This window comes from Macrotis lagotis, chromosome 2 (assembly GCF_037893015.1).
Source record: "Macrotis lagotis isolate mMagLag1 chromosome 2, bilby.v1.9.chrom.fasta, whole genome shotgun sequence".
NCBI lineage: Eukaryota > Metazoa > Chordata > Mammalia > Peramelemorphia > Peramelidae > Macrotis > Macrotis lagotis.
This window is the reverse complement of record NC_133659.1, coordinates 259993058-260015243: the sequence shown is the minus strand read 5'-3', so window position 1 is coordinate 260015243 and position 22186 is coordinate 259993058. Positions and strand designations below refer to the sequence as shown.

The 22186-nt window shown below is 37.2% G+C and overlaps 1 pseudogene; it reads left to right on the top strand.

Moving 5' to 3' along the window:
* The first annotated feature begins 12367 nt into the window (after positions 1-12367).
* On the top strand, positions 12368-17124 carry LOC141512196 (broad substrate specificity ATP-binding cassette transporter ABCG2 pseudogene; annotated as a pseudogene).
* The last annotated feature ends 5062 nt before the right edge of the window (positions 17125-22186 follow it).

The following is a 22186-nucleotide window of genomic DNA, read 5'->3' as shown; positions in this document are numbered from 1 at the left end:
TGGTGCTCTATTCACTGCACCACCTAGCTGCCTCCCCCCCATTTATTTTTAAAGATAAAGCAGACAGGGTTAAGTGACTTGAGCAGGGTCACACAGCTAGTAAGTGGCAGATTTGAACTCCAGAAGATGAGTTTCTGACTCCAGGCCTGTAGTTCTATGCACTATGGAGTCACTTAGCTGCCTACTTGGCAAGTAATAAGTACTTAATAAATACTGATTGAGTTATTGCCTTTTAGGAATATTGGTCAGTGCATAAGAGAATCAACCTGAGCAGTTTTGTATTTCATAATCTAAACTAGAATATTATAGATTATAAAAGTTAGGAGAGAAAGAAAGAGGGAGGGAGGGAGAGAAAGGAGAGAGAGAGAGAGAGAGAGAGAGAGAGGAGAAAGGAGGGGGAGAGAGAGAGATGGAGAGAGAATTGAGAGAAAAAAATTAGGAGAGCATAGACTTCCTTTATGTTCTTATTGTCTACTTATAGACTCACTTATTTATAGAAACTTGCATTTGCTTAGGGGTGCAATTTCAATGAGCCTTCATTGTATTTGTGCTTTCCAGAAAAAGCCAGGCTCTGTTCTTCCTCTCTTTGTGCCTCAGCATCACTGAAGTAAGGACAAGTCCTGTCCCTCTAAAGAAATACAAACCCCTTCTCAAATTTCTACTCAATATTAATCACACGGGATACGTGTAGTGAATTTGTGTTACTCTTCTAAAATCAGATGATTCATCTATATCACCCCTTCATCTGAGGGTTTTTAGGTTACTTTGAGTTTTTACTGTTATTGACTCAAACTTCCAGTAGTATTCTTCCCACATTTGGGTGGGTACACCCACAGTAGGTACCAGTTCTAGGTACCCTAGTTCTAATTAGGCATTTAACTCAAATTAGCTTTTGCAAAGAACATTTACTTCAAAGATACAGCAATAACAAAAACACCAGTGTATTCCCTGTGACACCTGAGTCTCTGGGGAGTTCAGTTACTCTGTAGTTCAGTTACTTCATAGCACTGATTCCACCAGGTTCATGTCCAGATGTCACATAACTATTGTATGACTCTTGTTCTCACCTAGTAGTGCTCTGGTTCTATAGGTCACTGTTTTGTCATTTCAGTCACGTCCCATTCTTTGTTAACTCCTTTTTGGGATTTTCTTGGCAAAGACTGGAGTGATTTGCCATTTACTTCTCCAGCTTGCTTAACAGATGAGTTGACTGAGGCAAACAGAGTTAAGTGACTTGCCCAGGCATCACACAGCTAATAAATATCTGAGGTTGGATTTGAATTCAGTAGCATGATGGAAATTGTTTTGCTAAGGTATTGGGAAAATGTTGGCATTTTTGTTACTGCTGTATCTTTGGTGTATATATCCCTTTGCTGACTCCAAACCTGCCTGCTCTATTCATCTTGCTACCTAGCTGCCCCACCTTAGGTCATACCTTAGGGTTATTTTTTAACTTTCCTGGCATAGATGCTCAACTGGCTTTCAAAAACAAAAACAAAAACAAAACAATTTCTCACTCCCTCCTGTGAGGAATGTAGGGTGTTTGGTTCCCTTAGTGGGGAGGCTAAGAAATTCATGACAAAGGACTGGGGTCTGTCTGTGGCTGTGCAGGTATGTAAGAGTAAGACAAAAGGGGAGACAAAGGAATTGATCCCAATCACAGAACTGGGAGAGGTCTCCCAATCTGATCAGATCTGAGATTAGCCCAGGCCTGCTCCATCTAGTTCTAATTTGACCTAGGGTCCCTGATCTCTGCATGTGTGCTTGTTTAATGAAGTCCATATATATTACTACTATACACTTCCCCCTATGCTCATCAGTATAATGACCAGGGTGGGGAAATCATATTAGAGAGTGGTATGAAGTGGGCATATTGATTCGACTGTAATCCTGAGGATTCAGACCAATGACTGGCTCAGACTTTCAAACTGCACATGAGACAGGACATTGTAACAATTAGGGAACTTTTCCTGCTAGGGGAAATGTCCCTTTTTTGCAGAAAAGTTAATTTTAAAAAAGCTATTTAATCACTCCAGACCAAGTTTATATAATTATGTGCCATTTATAACACAAGCAAACAAAAACCTAGATACTGGGACATTAGTCTCCAATCCTTTCACCTGGAATGGAAAAGAACAAATTTCAAGGAAGGCAAGAACTTATGACTGTATTTGCAGGCTGCATGGCCTTGGGGGGAAAAGATCCAAGGCCTTTCCCTTTAAAATATAATCTCTCAGTGAATACCATAAACAAAGCAGGCCAAGGGTGCTTTAGGGTTTGCTGAATACCTCTGCAATCAATCAAAAGACTTCTTCTTCACATGGTTAACCACTTTGAACCTGTTAGTCAAGAAGCATTTATTAGATGTTTAATATGTGCCAGAACTAGGACTAAGCACTGGCGATACAAAGAAAGATAAAAGACAAGTCACAGCTCTCAAGAATCACTCTGCTGAATGGGGAAGATAATATGCAAACATCTGTATAAACATGCTGTCTATAGGATAATTTGAAGATAATCAATAGAGAGAAAGCACTAGAATTAAGGGGATCTGGAAAGGCAAACTGTAGAAGGTTTGTTGTATACTTGTAGATTGCTGTATACTTGGTTCTCAAAGAGGACCAAAGACATCAGGTGGGTGATGACTTTACTTGTAAGCAACTTGCATTTAAACAAGGCAGTGCTGTGCAAAGACATCACCTCGATGTCTCCTCCAGAGTCATTCAGAATCCAGTGGCAAAATGACTGGAAATGGTTCTAGATGCAGTGGAAAACCTTGACCCTTTTAAGCTATGGTCTTTCCCAGGTCTCAGGTGATCTGAGACAACACTCATTCAGGGATAGGTAAGAACTTTGGCCAAAGATGACCTAGTTTGTGCTCTCAAATGAATCAATCTGAGAGGGGAAGACCCTAAGGGTTTCTGGACAGAACAGAACAGAAACAATTGCTATCTATGTTCACTCAGAACCATCAAAATCCAAACTATGAGTAAGTGAGGCTTGGGCTGGGACCAATCAGGGTGATTTGGGTTTAAAGGCATAGTTGAATAGCTCTATTTGAATTCTAATGGGCTTTATCAAAGTCTAGTTTTTCAGAGTTATATTTCAAGAAATTATAAATAAAACCTATTGATAGATTAAATAAGTAGGAAAGAAAAAATCTAGCTCCTAAATCCCAACTTATCTTGCAAAGTATATCAAAATTATATCAAAGTATATCAAAGTAATCAAAATTTATATTTCCTTGAACAGAGTATCCACATGTAAGGATTTGATTCTCAATGTGGACAGACAGAGGAGGAAGAGGAGGAGGAGGAAGAGAAGGATGAAAAAGAGCAGGAGGGAAGGGAGGAAGGAAGGAAGGAAATAGCAGCATTGCTCAATTGGACCTGGTCAACTGAGTCTCCAGTGAGGCAGCTACAACAGCTCACAGATTGTGGTTCATCCTTCTTTCTGGAAGAGGATCAATGACATCAGGAGATGATGTCTTAATTTAGAAGTGAATTGGACTTGAGTGAAGGAGGACCGTGCAAAATAGTCAGCCTCACTTCCTTGTAGAAAGTTTAGCTGGTCCTTGGAGGAAATCAGGGAGGCCAAGAGGTAGAGATGAGGGGGATATTCAGAGAGTCATTGAAAATGGCAGAAAGTTGGTAAAAATGCCCAGACTTGAGAGATAGGGTTTCTTGTTCAAAGAATAGAAAGGAGTCTGGTGTTACTAGATTAATGAATACTAGTAGGGGAGGAGGAAGTATAAGGCGTAAGAAGACCAGAAAGATGGAAGGAAGGTTACAAAAGACTTTGAATAACAGAATATTTTATATTTCATAGTGGAGGTTATGGGAACAGGGGAACTGGGATTTACTGAGTAGAAGGAGTGACATGGTCAGACCTGTACTTTAGAAAGATCACTTTGACAGCTGAGTGGAGGATTGACTGGACTGAGTGGAGAATTAAGACACTTGTGGCAGGCAGACCAACCAATAGGTTGTTGCAATAGTCCAAGTGTGAGGTTTTGGAAGTATACCAGGTGATGGCCATGTTAGAGGAGAGAAGATTTATTCAAGATACTACAAAGATAAAACTTACAGGCCTTAATGATAATAATAATAATAATAATAATAACAATAATAATAATAATAATTGAGAGTCACTTTAGTTGGTGAAGTAGTGAATCAGAGAGGGAGGTATAAAAGAATTACCTTGCAGCAGTGAGACCTAGGTGATGTTATGTACCATTAATGTGTAGTACAGTTTTGTGATTTTTTTCCCCCCTAGCTTTATTCAGCTGAAAGATATTAGAGAATGGGAGTGATTCACAACTAAAGTTTTTCATCTCAAGTTTAGCGATAAAAGGGCAAGAGAAGAGAACAGTGTAAAACTGAACTAGTCTCCCAAAGAGTCAAGAATGGGAAGGGAGGAGAGTATAGTTAATGCAGGGATGATGCTTTGGGAAAGGGGAATGGGAATATGCATTTTCAAGAATGCTAAGTGTCAAGCACTTTGCTAAGTGCTTTTAACAAATATTATCTCATTTGATTCTAACAACTTTGTGAGGTAGGTGCTATCATTACCTTCATTTTACAGTTGAGAAAACTGAAGAAAACAGAGGTTAAGTGACTTGTCCAGGGTCACACAGCTAGTGTGTGACAGAGGCTGATTTTAAATTTGAGTCTTCGGATTTCAGCTGCTGCCAGTTGCCTCTACAGAATCAATACTCAAGGAACAGAGGTCTCAGTGCTGATGAAAAACAGGATTTGGTATTTCAGGGCAGAAGAAGTGAAATGACAATAGATTGTGATCCATTAAGGTAATTTCTGAGTTTACAAAGCTTAAGGGACCATCTGAGTGTGGGTAGAAGAGTAGGTCATGGGAAACCAGCAAATGGTGGCATTGTGAGGTTTGGGAGTTTGAAGAAGCATCAGTATGTATGTTGAAGTCATCTATTGGGAAAGTAGGAGTTGAGGAGGGGAGAAAAATTGAAGCCAGTCACTGAGCTAATTGAGAAAAGGAGAGTCTTGTAGGTTGGTAGAGGATAGCTACCAGAATTTGACTGGGTGGTAGATAGGGACTGAGTGAACCTCAAAGAAGCCACTGAGTGATGGTGATATAGGGTGACCCTGGAAGTGGCTATGGGGAGCAAGGAAGGAAGGAAATGAACATTTAGAACTTTACAAATGTGCTAAATGCTTTCCAAATACTATCTTTTTTGATCTTCAAAACAGTTGTGGTGGAAGTAGGTGAAAGGAGTATTCAAATTCCACCCCCACCTTGAGTGGGGAGGAATGAATGAAAGTACTCCCAGTCCTAGAAAAGGAAACCAGGGAGGCTGTGCCATCATGAAGGAGTCAGATCTCAGATAGAACAAGAGGATGGGAAAAATTGGAAAGTGAAAAATTTAAGAAGAAAGCCGGTTTGTTGTCCATGGAGCAAACATTCTATCTGAGCAGCCTGAATATGTAGCAAAGCCCAGTGAAGAGCCATTCCAGCAACTAAGTGACCAGCTTGACCTAGTCCAAATGAGCAGAATGATAGCTATGGAGAAGCAAGAAGTTACAATCTGAGTAGCAGTGATTCAACCAAAACTAGCATCATTCTCCAGAGTTAACTTCATGTGATTTCCAGGAAGAAAGAAAAGACTCCTCAAGGCCAGGAAGTACCTTTTGCTGAACTTACCGTTGTGCTTTAAGGTTGATTCCCCCCCCCCCAAGGGTTCTTTTTGTATGCAAGGAGAGTGTGTTCTTCAAAATATTGGTGAAAATGATTTATAACATTACTATTGCTACAGCTTTTTCATCAATCCCTTTTTCAAAAACCAGCTGCAATGTATTAGTTAATGAGGAACATATTGGGAAGGGCTCTCTAGCTTTAGTACTAAAACCCCTTGCCCTCAAGAATTGCCCTTAGAACTCAGAAGTAAATAATAAATAATAGTAAATCAGTCATCTTCTGGGAACCCTAACCCATGACTACAAGTGTGAATTGGGGGAGTCCCCAGAAGAAGTATTACACAGGCAAAGAAAAACCATTCCTTATATGGTATGATTAATGTCAGCTTTGGGAAGTTTTGGTTTTTTTAGACTAGAATCAGGACACATTCCAGCTTCTATGTGGGCTGAGCTGAACCTGTTATCATTTGGAAGTTTCATAAGTAAGAAGGATGTACTAATACAGACTCCTAGTCAAGCACTAGTTTCTAATAAACAGAAGAATAAGCAGAGAAATAGAATTCTACATATTTGCTCCTGGGTCCTCTTTGAAATGGTCTCTTGAAGCAGTTAAAAGCCAAATCTGATGGGGTGGCTAGGTGGCACAGTGGATAAAGCACTGGCCTTGGAATCAGGAATACCTGGGTTCAAATCCAGTCTCAGACACTTAATAATTACCTAGCTGTGTGGCCTTGGGCAAGCCACTTAACGCAATTTGCCTTGCAAAAACCAAAAAAAAAAAAAAAAAAAGAGCCAAATCTGAGTAGGATGAGCTTCTAGTAGGTATTTATGCTTCACAGAACTGGGGTTGCCCCTGCTACCACTCTGGTTGGGCAGCCCATGCTTGGCCACACCCAAACACGCTGTGGTTCACCACCTCCTTACCCCCATAGAATGTCAGCTCCTTTTAAGGAAGAGAAAGTTTTACTTTTGTCTCTATATTCCTTGCTCCTCACCTAGATAACCACCTAATAAATGCTTGTCACTTGATTCATCTCTCTCTTATACAAATTATTTCCACTAACTTCAAAATTCTTTTCTTAATTATTTTTTAAGCCATAGTAAACTTTCAGGAATTACTGAGGTGCAGCTAACATGTACTTCATTCTTTCTTCTAAGTTTTTTTAATAATGCAAATAATTGCCTCCTAATTTAGATTTTTGTAATATCTATGTATTTCTTTTATAAATTAAGCATATACCTACACATAAAGCAAGGTTATTCTTATTCCCCTCCTATTGGTTTCTATCAAACTCTTTTCTTACTATCCTCTAACAAACATTCAACCTCTAAGTCTCATAGACTGTTACTTCTAAGTCACATGGCAACTGGTGCTGGACACAACTGCCACCACCAACCATCACTACACTCCCAAGAAGTTGGAAGGAATTACTTCAGTCAGTAATACTGTCATGGTGACTGACAGATTAAAATAAAAATTTTTAATATGTTTTTGTGCTTAGATACCATTGATGATCTGGTGAAACCTATGAGCTCCATCTTAATAAATTTTCTAACCACATAAAAGGATTACAAAGGAAATCAATTACATTCACAAAGAGTTGTCAAATTAATTTTTCCCCACCAGGTTCAGAGATCCCCTGAAAAAATTAAAAAATTAGATCCAGGAGCTAAGTTCAAGGGAACAGAATATCTCTTAACATATATTAGGTGCTATTCCAAGCCTCTCAACATTAGTATCGGGCCTGGGGTTCTAATCAATGCCTCCCTATGTTTTGCTTGGCCCCCTTCTGCATCTTTTACTAATCTCATATACACACACTTACCTTTCCTGTGCCTCTGTGAAGGAGGGCAAAGTGGGAGATAATGTCTAAGGATTTGTGATTTCTGCTTCCCACCCTAAATGGGTGTGATGGAAAAGAGATGGACTCCTAATCAATAGACCTGTATTAGAATTACATCTGGGACACTAACCACCTAGATGTCCATGACAAGTCTTTTTAAGCCTGAGTTTTCGCATTGCTAAAGTAAGGATAATCTGAATCATACTACTTTGCCCACAGGGTTGTAAAAAAAGCACTTTGTAAACTTTAAAGTGTTTGAGAATAATCAATAGGTTGGTAGCACAGTCTATCTTCTCACAACCTCCCCATTATATGGAATTTTAAGTTTTAATAGACTATAATAAATTTAATAAATAAATTTAAGTGCATTGTGACTGTTGCTATCTTGAAAAGTATAGACTTGGGGTTTTGCCTCTTCTGCTTCCTCAAAAGCCACAGGCACAGCTCCCACCATCTACTGATTAGACCCTTGTTTACTAACTAGGAGAGAAAGGGAAATTATGGAAAGAGAGAGAATGATTGCAGATGGGAGGTTAGAGCCAGAAGGAGGGAAAGAGTCTACAATCCCGATCAAGACCTACCAAAACCTATATTCCAAGGTTTAGAGGAAAAAAAAAATCTGAGTGAGCCAGGTATGCAACCAGCATCTTGAGACATGCCCACTCTGCTTGTTTTATGCACTTCTACCAGTCCTGCCTGGTAGTGTGACCCACAAGTTGCAAAGTTTTTAAGTTTTTTAAAGCAAATACTCTCTGCCTGCCTCAGGATATCGCTGAGCTTCATATGCCCTCTGGAGGCATATTGTAGCACTTCAGTCTTTTCCCGTAATATTTGCAAAGGAGCCTCCTATTCCCCTCAAAACCTTGCACATTGATCCGGGTACTAAGGAAAAGGAGGAGGGATTAATATGAGGTCAAGAGGGTATTAGAGGGAATTCAAGACAAAATATAAAAGACTCACATAAACACTTGAGTCTCTGAGACACTAAAATAGAAAGACACTTTGTAAAGCATTATATAAATGGGAGCTATTATTATGCCACCCAAACAATCCTACACACCACTGCCAGATTAATCTTCTCAAAGCACAATTTTCATAATGCCATTCCCTTTCTTAAAAGCCTCAAATGACTTCCCATCAGAGTCATAATTAAACCAGGGTGGGGCAACTGAGGCTTTGCTCTTAGAACCCCAATAGGGTGTCTAAATTTAGTGGAAGTCATCAACACTTAAAATCCTTCAGTAGATGAGAGCCTAGTTATCAAGAATAATGAACAAAAATAGAAGCACCCTAGGACAGTAAATCTTTATTCCTTACTTTCTCCTTTCCATCTTTCCTTCTGTGCAGCTAGAGCTTCTCTGTGTCCTAAAGTTGCTGTTTCCTGACTATAAGCCAGTGTACTTAGATTTCTCTCTTATCTTTTTTAAAAAAAAATTTTACAAGGTAACTGAGGTTAAGTGGCTTGCCTAGAATTACCCAGCTAGTAAGAGTCAAGTGTTGAATTTGAACTTGGGTCCTCCTAACTCCAGGATCCATACTCCATCCACTGTGCTACCTTGCTCTCCCTTACAATTGTATTTGTCTTTAAAAGTTGACTTGGGGGATTATTATACCCTAAGTATATTTTCTGAAGTTCATCTCAAGTGCCCAAACTGTTAGTTATGTATTATAGTATTTACCTGTTCCCCATTATCTATAGGATCAAATTTTAATCCCTTGATGCTGATTCTCAAGGCTTTCCACAACCTTTTCTTCTACTATTTCTTTTTTTGAACCCTCTACACCAGTCTCTCCGTTTCTCTGTCTGTCTATGTCTGTCTGTCCTGTCTGTCTCTGTCTCTGTCTCTGTCTCTGTCTCTCTCTCTGTCTCTCTCTCTCTCTCTCTCTCCTCATAGAGCATCTGCATTCTCATCTCTGTCTTTTTATATACTCAATTCCTCAAGCTTTGAATGCCCTGCCTACTCTTCTCAATCTGTCCTTAACTTCCCCATACTCTTTCCATGAACTCTTCAAGTCTATAATATGCAGTTAAACAAAATCCACAAACACTTATTAAGTGCTATGGATATAAAGACAAAGGCGAAATTATTACTGCCTTCAAGGAGCTTACATTCTTCCTTCTGTTATTTGTTGAATGAGATACTTCATTAAAAAATCATAAGAATATAATTTAAAAGGAACTTTAGGTATTATTCATTTCCCTTATTTTATAGGTGATGAAAATGAAGCCCAAAAAGGTAAGTAGTAGTAAATAATAAAGTCATGTTTTGAAAGTAGGCATTCTGACTTCAAAAACTTGACTCTTTCCATTATACCACAATTAAAACATTCACACACTGCCTTACATTGTTCTTTAACTTTTCACTTATGTATAGCTTTATCTCTCTTAATAAGACTGAAATCTCCTTGAAACAGGGGTCCTAGTTTCCAAATTCTCCAAAACACCTAGAACAGTATTGAATACAAAGTAGATACTTGATAAAGACTAAACAGATAGATAAATGAACATTCTTACTGTCCATTTAGAATTTCATTCATGCTTAACAATTTGGAAAACCCTTTGGTCAAGCAATACCACTATTAGGTCTGTATCTCAAGGATATAAGAAACAAAAGGAAAAGAATTGTACAAAAGTATTTTAGCAGCTCTTTTACTTGTGGCCAAGAATTGGAAATTGAGGGGATGTCTATCAGTTGAGGAATGACTGAACAAATTGTATATGATTGTGATGGAATATTATTATACTATAAGAAATGACAAGCAGGATACTCTCAGAAAAAACTTGGAAAGATTTACATGAACTGATGCAATGTGAAATGAGCAAGGAGAACATTGTACACAGTTAACAGCAATATTGTATGATGATCAACTGTAAATACCTTAACTATTCTCAACAATATAATGATGCAAGACAATTTTGAAGGTCTTATGATAAAAGGTCCTGTCCATCTCCAGGAAAAGAACTAGTGGATCCTGAATGGAGATGGAAGATAGATTTTTTAAATTTATTTTTCTTAGGTTTTTGATCTTTTCATTTTCAGCTTGTTTTTTGTCTGTGTTTTACATGACTCCGTAAGTATAATCTATGTCAAATTGCTTGCTTTCTCAATGAGGGGGAGAAGAGAGAAAGGGAAAGATCTGGAATTTAAAATTTGAAAAGTTAAAATCCTCTTTGCATATAATTGGGAGAAAATAAAATAATAAATAAAAAACTATCTGCTTAAGGGCAGGGTATGATAGGATCAAGTGCTTTCTCTAAAAAGCGGTGATCTGATTGGCCTCTATCTCCCTCATAATAATAACTTTTGTCCTTCAATCTCAAAGAAGACCATGACATCAGGGAGGTAATGCCATTGAAAGCACATGAAGTGTCACCAGCCTCACTTTCTCCTCCGGAGTCATCTGGGTCATGTGGTTAGATATGAAAATCAGGATGATTGGAGATGGGCTTGAATGTGAGGCAATCAAGGTTAAATGACTTGCCCAAGATCACACAGCTAGTAAGTATCTGAGGCTGGATTCGAACCCCTGTCCTCCTGACTACAAGGCCAGTGTTCTATCACTGTGCCATCTAGCTGCCCTTGAAGTAGCTCCCTGGACATCTAAGGGCAAAAAGAGGTCCCATTTATAAGGAATCGAAATTCCTTTAACTTGATAGATGTTTGAATATGACCTAGATGATCAAAAGGGGTTTTCATATAGATATGAGGGATGCCATATCTATAGAAGCTAATTCAAGCTGTAACCTTGCTAAGTTAAGGTTAAATAAAAGTCCCTTTGTTAACCATTCAAGGATTCCTGCATGTCTCATTTTGTCCTCAGTTGAAACTGAATTAATAGAGTATTGGCCTTAGACCCTTATAGTTGGAAATTGAGATGAGATGGTCTCATTGCTCACATAAACTGAGTTAAGGTCAGGGAAAGGCAAGGCAAATATAGAGGGGAGGGGTTGTTGAACTGACATTACTTCATAGCATCCATTAGTTGGGGCGAGGGTTGTGTATGAAGAATCTTCTCAAAAGGACAAGAAGCAGGCTCTCACTCAGACAAAGTAATTACCCCAGTGAGGTCTGGAAAAGGTTGTCCAGGAGGTTAAAAATGTGCCTTGCCCAGCATTACCCAGTTGCTTTTGATCTTCAGAAACTGGACTATCAACACAAAATGATTAGAGTGAACTAGCTCAGCACATTTATTGTCTAAAGAAAGGGACAATGTAATGAAAGCTGAGGGGAAGCTACTGCAGCTGGTGGCCATGATAGTGAAGGGACCTTCCTAATGGGGATGGGGACTACCAGGTCCAATCAGGAACCTACCATCAGTCTCCAACTCAGCGGTCCCAATTCTACTTCATTCTGCTGAGAGTATAACCATTAGACAGGAGAATGAGAATAGAGATGAGGAAAGGCTTGGCAACTCCCACTTGTGGTTAAAAAAAATGTCTCAGAATTATCTTATTTACAGTTCCTGGGAGAGGGGGATCCCCTCATCCAAGGGAAAGAGTGAAGTCTTTACCATCAAGGATATGAGTAGGTAAGAAGTCAAACAGAAATCAATAAACCACTGGAGCAATGGATGGAGAATTCTAATGGAGTCAGTGCTGAAAAGTTTACCCTAGCTGTGTACTGTAGGTTTGGGGAACTACCTTAAGGTTTACTGTTTTGGGGTTGCCTAAGTTTTTAGAATTTTCAGACAAGGGCTGTCTTTTGTCTCTTTCTTGGTGGCTAAGATGAGAATTATTTGTATTTGGACCTATAAAGATGAATTATGAAGTGAAGTTACAAAAGAAAATGGATTAGATTTATTAGATTTTTGGGTAGGGCAGGGCCACTCTGCCATACTCTATGAGAAGCCTGGGCCATGGTCTGGGGCCTGGAAAATATTGTAAGTATGGAAAATAAAAGGATATATACCCTTTGGGGGTCAGGACCAATGGAGGAATTTTGCCAAGGCCTCCCATTGCATACAGTTGTTTATGGGATAATGGCAGCACCCATCAGAAATATCATATGCTAAATAGCCAGGTTTAATACATTACATGAATAGTAAAGATAAGGGAGTGAATCTATCTCCAATATGGACATTGAGGTGATATTGTCATGTTGCACTAGCCCTAGGACTATATATGTTCATCTAACTAAGGATAAGGTCAACTCCTTGTCCAACAAGACTATTTATGACAATTGGAACACCCATCTAATCCAAGTATTCCTCAACTTGTCACCAACTGGTAAAATGCCATTCTCCCATTTTAGGAGAAGAGATTTTCCCCTGATAATATGAAACTGCATCTTTTCATGACCATTGTCAACACCTTACATCAGAAGAAGAATCTCTGTCCCTATACTGGAGATCTGTTCTGTGTCCCTGATATTAACTTGTATTGTTCCAATTCAGTAGCTCATAGGTCTAAAGGTACTACCTTGCATTAGAATATTTATTTTGATCTGCACAGATATGGTGTTGCTTACTTCATGTTAACTTTATCTAATCATTAGATTGTGGAGATATGAGATTTGGTTCTTCCAAATAGGGGAGAAAAGCCTAGGATTTCTAACTTTTGTCCTCTCTACATTTTTTTTTCATCTTTCTTCTTTAGAGTGACTCTTGCAAGGGGAAGGGGCATAGGTTTTTCTTTTCTTTTTATCTTAATTGTATTTTCTTTTTTTCTAATTACCTGGAAAGATAGCTTTCCAACATTTATTTTTGGAAAATTTTGAGTTCCTAATTTTTCTTCCTCTCTTCCTTGCCTCCCCCCTCCTGAGACAGCAAGCAATATGATATAGGTTATACATGCACAATCATTTTTTGATAAAGATTTTTATTTATTTTGAGTTTTACAATTTTTCCCCTAATCTTACTTCCCTCCCCCCACTCCCCACAGAAGGAAATTTACCAGTCTTTACATTGTTTCCACAGTATACACTGATCCAGATTGACTGTAATGAGAGAGAAATCATATCCTTAAGGAAGAAACATAAAGTATAAGAGATAGCAAGATCAGACAATAAGATATCAGGTTGTTTTTTTTTCTAAAATAAAGGTAATGGTCCTTGGTTTTTATTCAAACTCCACAGTTCCTTCTCTGGTTACAGATGGCATTCTCCATAGCATGGCATTCTCCATTCTCCTCAAATTGTCCCTGATTGTTGCATTGATAGAATGAGCAAGTCCATCAAGGTTGATCATCACCCCCATGTTGCTGTTAGGGTGCACAATATTTTTCTGGTTCTGCTCATCTCGATCAGCATCAGTTCTACATGCACAATCCTGTTAAACATTTCTGTATTAATCATGTTGGAATGAAGAATCATAAAAAAAAGGGGAAACCATGAGTAAAAACAGAAAACACAAAAATGGTGAAAATAGAATGCTTCGATTTGCATTCAGATTCTATAGTTCTTTCTCTGGATACAGATGGAATTTTCCATCACATCCCATCCAATTTTTTTTTCTTTTTATCTTAGTACTGTCCATGACAGGACAATTGTCTAGTAAAAGTCCTGAAAATGTTTAAATGGTGGAAGGTCATTTGGACAATGGTGTCAATTCAAACAGAAATGGGTTGCATACTGACTTGAAAAACTATGACTTATGTTGTATTGCATTTTTATTTATTTTGATAAGCTTTTCTTTATTATATTTTAATCTTGTTTATACCTGTACTTGGGAATTTTGCAGGCACAAAGGACAGTTGGTCTAGCATTTCATATCTCTTCTCCTAGATGAGACCCTTAAGACCTTGTCATAAGGGGTGGAAAATCTGATAGGACCAATATCTACCAGAGTTGCCATTCTATCTGCCTAATGAGGAATAATTTCCTCCAAAAGACAACAGACCTGATTGACTTTTCCCTCCTTTGAAGTTGCTCCCTGATTACCTAAGGGAATAAAAACAAAATCCTACCTGGAGAAATCAAGACCTCTCTAACTTAACAGTTATCTGAAAACCATTAAATTATTATACCCCGCCCTCCTGATAAGATGAGTTCCCATCTGGTGATGAAGGAAACCACAGTTATAAAAGCAAAGCATTATTTGTATCCTTGTTAAATATCCTTGTTATGTTAGAGCTAAGTAAACTTATCTTTGTTGATCATTCAGTGACTTCTGAGTCTCATATTGTCCTCAACTGAAACTGAACTAACAGAGTGTTGGTCTCAGGCCCATTCCTAATATAGAAACTTTTTTCCTAGCACAATACCTTATACATGGTGAGTGCTTAATAAAAATGCTTATTGAGTGCTTCACACCTAGGAGTGAAGTACCTGTACCTTGTAAGGTGTATCTTGCAAGGTAATCATCACAACTTTCCTTGGATTGGTCGTCGGTGCCATTTTCTATGGGCTAAAAAAAAATGATCCTACTGGAATTCAGAACAGAGCCAGGGTGCTATTTTTCCTGACCAACAACCAGTGTTTCACCAGCATCTCTTCAGTGGAGCTTTTGGTTGTGGAAAAAAAGCTATTTAGACATGATTTTTTGCGAAAGTGTTATCTGATTTGCTACCCATGAGAGTATTGCCCAGCATCATATTCACTTGCATAATTTATTTTATGTTAGGACTGAAACCGACGGCAGGGGCCTTCTTCATCATGATGTTCACCTTGATGATGGTCGACTATACTGCCAGTTCTATGGCTCTGGCTATCGCTGCAGGTCAGAGTGTAGTGTCTGTGGCCAGTATCTTAATGACCATCTCATTCATTTTCATGATGATATTTGCAGGGTTGTTGGTCAATCTCCAAACTGTTGAGCCCTGGCTTTCATGGCTACAATATTTCAGCATTCCCCGATATGGTTATACAAATATCATATTTCAAGTCCTCTGATCCTTTAATGTAGAAGCTGCAAAATCTTGTGTTTTCCTGACTGTGGCACCACGATCTTTGAACTGTTTCTTTCTAACTGTGTACACTATTTTCTTCTTGACCAGGAGCTCTGGAATTTGACTATAATATTCCTTGGAGCTTTGATTTTGGGATCTCTCTTTCAGGAGGTGATTGGTGGATTCTTTCAATTTTTATTTTACCCTTTGTTCATATTGGGTGCAGATTTGGATGATTTTTGGTAGCTCTATTGCCCATAACCACTTTGAAGACACACTTCAAGTTGGGCAAAGAGTTACAAGGGGGCAGGAAGACTCTAAAGAGCAGAATCATTTGCAAATAAGAGTGGCAACAGAAAATTGGGTGCCCTTTTTTTTTTAGATTTTTGCAAGGCAATGGGGTTAAGTGGCTTGCCCAAGGCCACACAGCTAGGTAATTAAAATTGGGTACCCTTAAGTCAGATGGAAGAATTTTTGCAAAAATATAAACTGCTAGAGGAAACAATATTTAGATAAAGCTTTTTGAATTTCAAAAGAAATTGGACAGATCATAAATGGTTTTATTACATAAAAAGCTTCAGGACCAGATGGATTTACAAATATTTAAAGATCAATTAATTCCAATATTAAATAAATAATAGGCAAAGAAATGGATCTGTCAAAATCTTTTTATGAAACAATTATGATATTAAGCCAGGAAGAACAAAAACAGAGAAAGAAAATTGTAGACCAATTCCATTAATGAAAATGGATGCAAAAATCCTAAATAAAATATTAGCTAGGAGAATACAGTAATCAATCACAAAAATTATACATTGTACCAAGAAAGCAGGGATGATTTAACATGAGGGAAAGTATAAATATAATTATATCCATAACACAAGTAAGAAAAATCATCTGATTTTATTGCATGCAAAAAATTTTCTTTGACAAATTCAACATCCTATTAAAAATACTTGAAAGTAAAAAAAAGTGCTTATTGAAAAAAATTAGAGGCAGAAGTAGATGTACACAGAGACACACTTCAGGACACACACGGGACTCAGTCCTATTTGTTCTTTTAAAAAAAATTTATATTTATTTAAGGCAATGGGGTTAAGTGACTTGCCCAAGGTCATATAGGCAATTATTAAGTGTTTGAGGCTACATTTGAACTCAGGTCCTCCTGACTCCAGGACCAGTGCTCTATCTACTGCCACCCCTGGAATGAATTTTCTTTAAATTTGTTGAAACATACTTTATCTTTCCTCAAAATCTTTTCTTCTTACTGATTTCTCAATTTATTGATGGAATCATTTTTCTTTTTTCTATTTCAGGCTTAAAACCTCATCATTTATTATGTCCTTCAACTCTTATGCCCAAGTAATTGCCGTGTGTTATGGATGTGATAGTTCCATACTTCAGTAAATTCTTTTAAAACTCACTGTTCATGTCTTGAACACTTATTCATTGGGCAATGGATCTTGTTCTAACAAATCTGATGTAATTCCTTATATATCTTGTATAAAAAAATCTTTATTAGACAAGCTTGCTACAAACATTCCCTCCCCTTACCTGTTTTCCCTTATACTTTTAACTGTATTAAATTTGTTTGTGCAAAACTTTTAATTTTTCTGTATTTAAAAATTGTCTGTCTTACCTTCTATGATCCTTTCTATCCCTTGTTTAAACCCTATTCACAGATTTGAAAGTTTCCTCTAATTTGCTTATGATGTCACCTTTTATGTCTCTATCATATATTTGGAGTTTATTCTAGCATATGATGTGAAATGCTGGCCTTTGCCTAATTTCTGCCAAATTGCCTTCCAGCTTTCTCAACTTTTTGTTTTGATGAATATTAAGTCCTTATCCTAGTAATTGAAGTGGGTTTACTCAGCACCATGCTAGTCTATTCATTTTCTTCTGTAATTAGGTTTCTAATCTGTGCCTAATTTGAGTACTCACCAATCAACCTTATTCTTTTTTAACCAATAACAAAATCTTTTTAATGGTATACTATTTTACTGTCTAGTTGGAGATCTACTAGGCACCCTTCTTTCTTTTTCTTTTTCTTTTTTTTTTATTGTTACCCTTGGTATACTTCTCTTTTCTTTCCTCAAATTGAATTTTATTATTTTTTCTAGTTCTATAAAATAATACCTTTGTAGTTTGGTTGAAATGGCACTGAATAAGTAAATTAATTTAGGTAGAATTATCATTTTATTATTTTAGCTTGATTTACCTATGAGTGATTAATATTTTTCAAATGTTTTAGCTTTGTCTTTATTTGTGCATTTCTGGATGGAACAACAAAAAAACCCAACTAATTCCTCTATATGAACCTTTGATCCCATTTACTTTGGCCTCTCCAGGACCTTATCTTGCAGTCATCCTTTTTCTTTTATACATATTTAATTTCTCACTCATCAGTGGCCTCTTCAGATCTTCCTATACATAAGCAAGTCTAAACAAATTTCTTAGCAAGTCTAAAAAAATTGCCTCCTCTTGACCTTCTGGACCAATCAGCTATAAAAGCCATTTCCTTCCCTTCACTGCTCACTTATTGAACTAAAAAAAACCAAACTGTCATCTTCATTGTTTCACAACTCATTTTTCAACTCCTTGCAACCAGATTTTTTGCCCTCTACCACTTATATATATCTCTACATATTTGTTTGTCTCCCTCATTAGATTGTAAGCTCCTTGAAGACTACCTTTTACCTCTTTTTAGATCCTCATTACTTAGTATAGTGCCTGGAATATATAAAGTGATTACTTATTTATGATTATTGATTTATTGATTAATTGACTCAACATTGTACCCTCAAATGTTAATGCTTATCTTAATGTTAAGATAGTATTCTAAACCAAGTCTGACTCAGATCAGTGATTGTGGTTTGGAATTGGTATGAAATGAGAGATATTCACAAACTGTATTTTATCTAGAGGAAAAAAAGTTTAATTAACAATAGCACAGAAGGGGTATTGAGCAAGAATACAGTATTGACTTACTTAGGCACAGGTTCTCTTCCTCCCAATGTCAACTAGCCTACCAAGTCTGAGGAGTAAGTGATTCCTTATATTTTAGACTTTTATGCTTTATGACAAGAAAGCTAAGTCAATGGCTTGGCTCAGTTTCCTGGTGCTGAGGACACTTTCTTTCCTTTTTAGGGAAAAATTAACTTAGCTTGCATGACAAATGTTGCTTGGACAGCATGTGGTGATGTGTGAAGTTGTGAAGGAGTCCATTTCTTCCACAAACATCCCAGTAAACATCTAAAAGAGGACCACATATAGAGCAATGATAAAGAAAGCCAAAGGAAAAAAAAATTAGCATTGGAAGCAACTGATAATATAGTAGAGAGAGCACTGGGTTTGGAATCAGGAAGACTTGAGTTCAAATCCAGTTTTAGACATTTACTAGTTAAGTAATCCTGGGCAAGTCATTTAACTTCTGCCTGCTTTAGTTTCTTCAGACGGTAAAATGGGGTTTATTACAGTATTGCTGTGGATTGTTGTGAGGAACAAATGGAATAATATTAAAACATAGCTTAATTGCCTGAAACATTTCCTTCCTTCCCTCCCCTCCCTCCCTCCCTCCCTCCCTCCCTCCCTCCCTCCCTTCCTTCCTTCCTTCCTTCCTTCCTTCCTTCCTTCCTTCCTTCCTTTCTCCCTCCCTTCCTCCCTTCTTTCCTTCCTAGAAAAAAGAAATACAAGATAGCCTGAAAAAATTTTTTAAAAAGATACAAAATACAAAGTTAAAGGAAATGAAAGGTAGGGAAAAAAGTGAATAGCTTAGAACAAAGAATGATAAGCCTTACCTAGAAAATGAGATTCCTGAAAATCTGAGTAAATTAAAAAGAAAATTCATAGTATTTGATAAGCCAAAGGTCCCAGTTACTGGTCAAGGACATGCTATTTGATTAAACAAAGAGACTTCTGTAGAAACTAAAGTACAATATTAATATTTGTGTAACCCCTGTATAAAGGGGAATCCCTGATACTTTTCTGGGCCCTGAGAAACAACTCAGTAATACAAATTTGGCTGGTGTCTTTGGGTCTGGGAATATTCTAACAGGACTCAAACAGTTGACCCTGGGGTCACGAGATATACCATAAATTTATCTGAGACTCACAAAATGCTCTTCTTAACCCAATCTTTTTGCTATATCTGCAAAATTACTGCTCCCTCCCAAAACTGCCTCCCTCCTTCCTCAGATACAGTTGGAACTATGAGATAGTAAACTCCACTCGCCCTAAGCCTGTGGGAAGCCCATTGTCATAGGAAACATGTTAAAACATAAAGCAAAGACTCTCTTCTGTCTTTTACTGGCCTGCTATCTATACTAAGCCACATGTTTGTAATAGTCTGACAAGGATTAAATTATTCTGTTTTACATACTGTTTGACCCAGCAATGCCACTTCTAGGCCATGCTTCAAAGAGATCAAAGAAAAAGGAAAAGGATCCATAAGTGCAAAAATATTTGTAGTAACTCTTTTTATGGTAGCAAAGAACTGGAATGGAGAGAATGACTATTATTTAGGAATGGCTGATCAAATTATAGCATGAATAGAATATTTTTAAGCCATAAGAAATGACAAAATGATTGTTTTCAGGGAAACCTGGAAAGATTTGCATAAATGAAAGCAGAGTGCAGTGTGAAGAACCATAAGAAAAATTTCCATAACATTGTAAAGAAAGACAATTTTGAAAGACTTAAGAATTATGCTCAGAGGAATGACAAACTCTGATTTCAGAAGCCTAGCAAAGAACCTCCTGATAGAGTGATGATTGACTGAAATGCAGAACGAAACATATTTCTGGACATAATCAATAATGATATTTTGTTTTGATTGATTATACATATTTGTTATAAGTGTTTTTCTTTTTCTATTTTTTCTATTTTGTGGGGGGAGAAGAGAAGGTAAACTTGTTACTAGGAAAAAAACTTAATTTTTTAAAAATTTGATTCAGTAAAACAAAATGTTGTCTTAAAGACTCTCTTCCCACAAAGTGTCTCCCAGAAACCATCATAGATGGGAGCAACCTTTTTAGAGAAGAGAGCTGGGAGCAGCTAGATGGTGCAATGGATAGAGCACTGGCTCTACAGCTGGGAGGACCTGAGTTCAAATATGACCTCAAACACTTAATAATTATCCAGCTGTATGACCTTGGCCTAACTGTGATTTTGGGCAAATCACTTAATTCCATTGCCTTGAATTCATTAAAAAAAAAAAATAACAGAGCTCCTTAGACCAATGACTCCTCTTTTAGTTCATCACCTGCAGCTATTATGAAGCAGCTCTTTGGAACTACAAACTTCTGTAGCTCTCTTCAGAAACTATAGCTACTGAAGACTCAGAAAAGAAAGTTCTTATCACAAAAAGAACTGATGATTACTTCTTTTTTTTTTGTTTTTTGTTTTTTTAGGTTTTTGCAAGGCAAATGGGGTTAAGTGGCTTGCCCAAGGCCACACAGCTGGGTAATTATTAAATGTCTGAGACCGGATTTGAACTCAGGTACTCCTGACTCCAAGGCCGGTGCTTTATCCACTACACCACCTAGCCGCCCCTGATGATTACTTCTAATAATATTATCATTATTAAGTTGGAGGGAGTCTGCAGAATAGGGGGCATGGATATAAATCTATTATCTTGGGATAATTTTCAAAAAAAAGAATATAGGGAAGTGGAATGGGAGGGGTAAAATTGGGTAGAAATGGATATAAGATACATCAAGGAGATGGGCAAAGAAGAACTTTTATAGTAGAGGAGAAAATGGGGGAAAGGATGGCAGGCAATGCTTGAAACTTACTCTTGTTGGAATTGGTTCAAAGAGAGAGATATACCCACACATGTATAAATTCAGATGTGTATAGAAATCTATCTTACACAATAAGGAGAAAGGAGAGAAAACTTCTCAGATATATAAAACTATGAATCATTTCCCAATTGAAAGATGGCCAAAGGATATGAATAGATAGTTCAGAAGAAGAAATAGAAGCTATCTATAGTCATATGAAATGACTATATGAAATGATTATTTGAAATCACTATTGATTAGAGAAATGCAAACTATAACAACTCTGAGGTACAACCTCAAACCTAGCAGAAATGACAAATGCTTGAGGGGATGAGGGAAAATAAGTACATTGATGAATCGTTGGTGGAGTAGTGAATTGGTCCAACTATTTTGAAGAATAATTCAGAATTATGACCAAAGTAGTGGCAATACCACTACTAGGTTTATACCCCAAAGAGGTATACAAAAAAAGGAAAAGGATTGAAATGTACAAAAATATTTATAGTAGCTCTTTTTGTGGTAACAAAGAACTGGAAATTGAGGGCATGCTTATCAATTGGGATATGGCTGAACAAGTTGTGCCATATGATGTTGATGGAGTTCTATTATTCTAAAAGAAATGACAGTGGGGGGTAGTTTGAGGTAAACATGGAAGACCTTGTTGCAAAGTGAAGTGAGAAGAACTGAAAGATCATTGTGTATAGTAGAAATAATGGTCTAATAATGATAACTGAAAGACTTGGCTACTTTGATCAACACAATGATTTCAGACAACTTCAAAAGACTCATGATGAAAAAATGCTATCTAACTCTAGGTATGGAACTGATGAACTCTGAGTGCAAATGAAGTATAATTTTCTCACTTTATTTTTTTTTGCCTTTTTTGTGATATAGTGAGCATGGAAATTTGTTTTGTAGTATTTCACATTTTATAATTGATATCATGTTGTTTGCCTTCTCAGTATTTGGGAGCAGGTGAGAGGGAGGGAGAGAATCTGGAACTCAAAATTTAAAAAATTAAAGAAAGTTAAAAAATAATAAATCTTAAAAAACTCAAAAAAGGAGGGG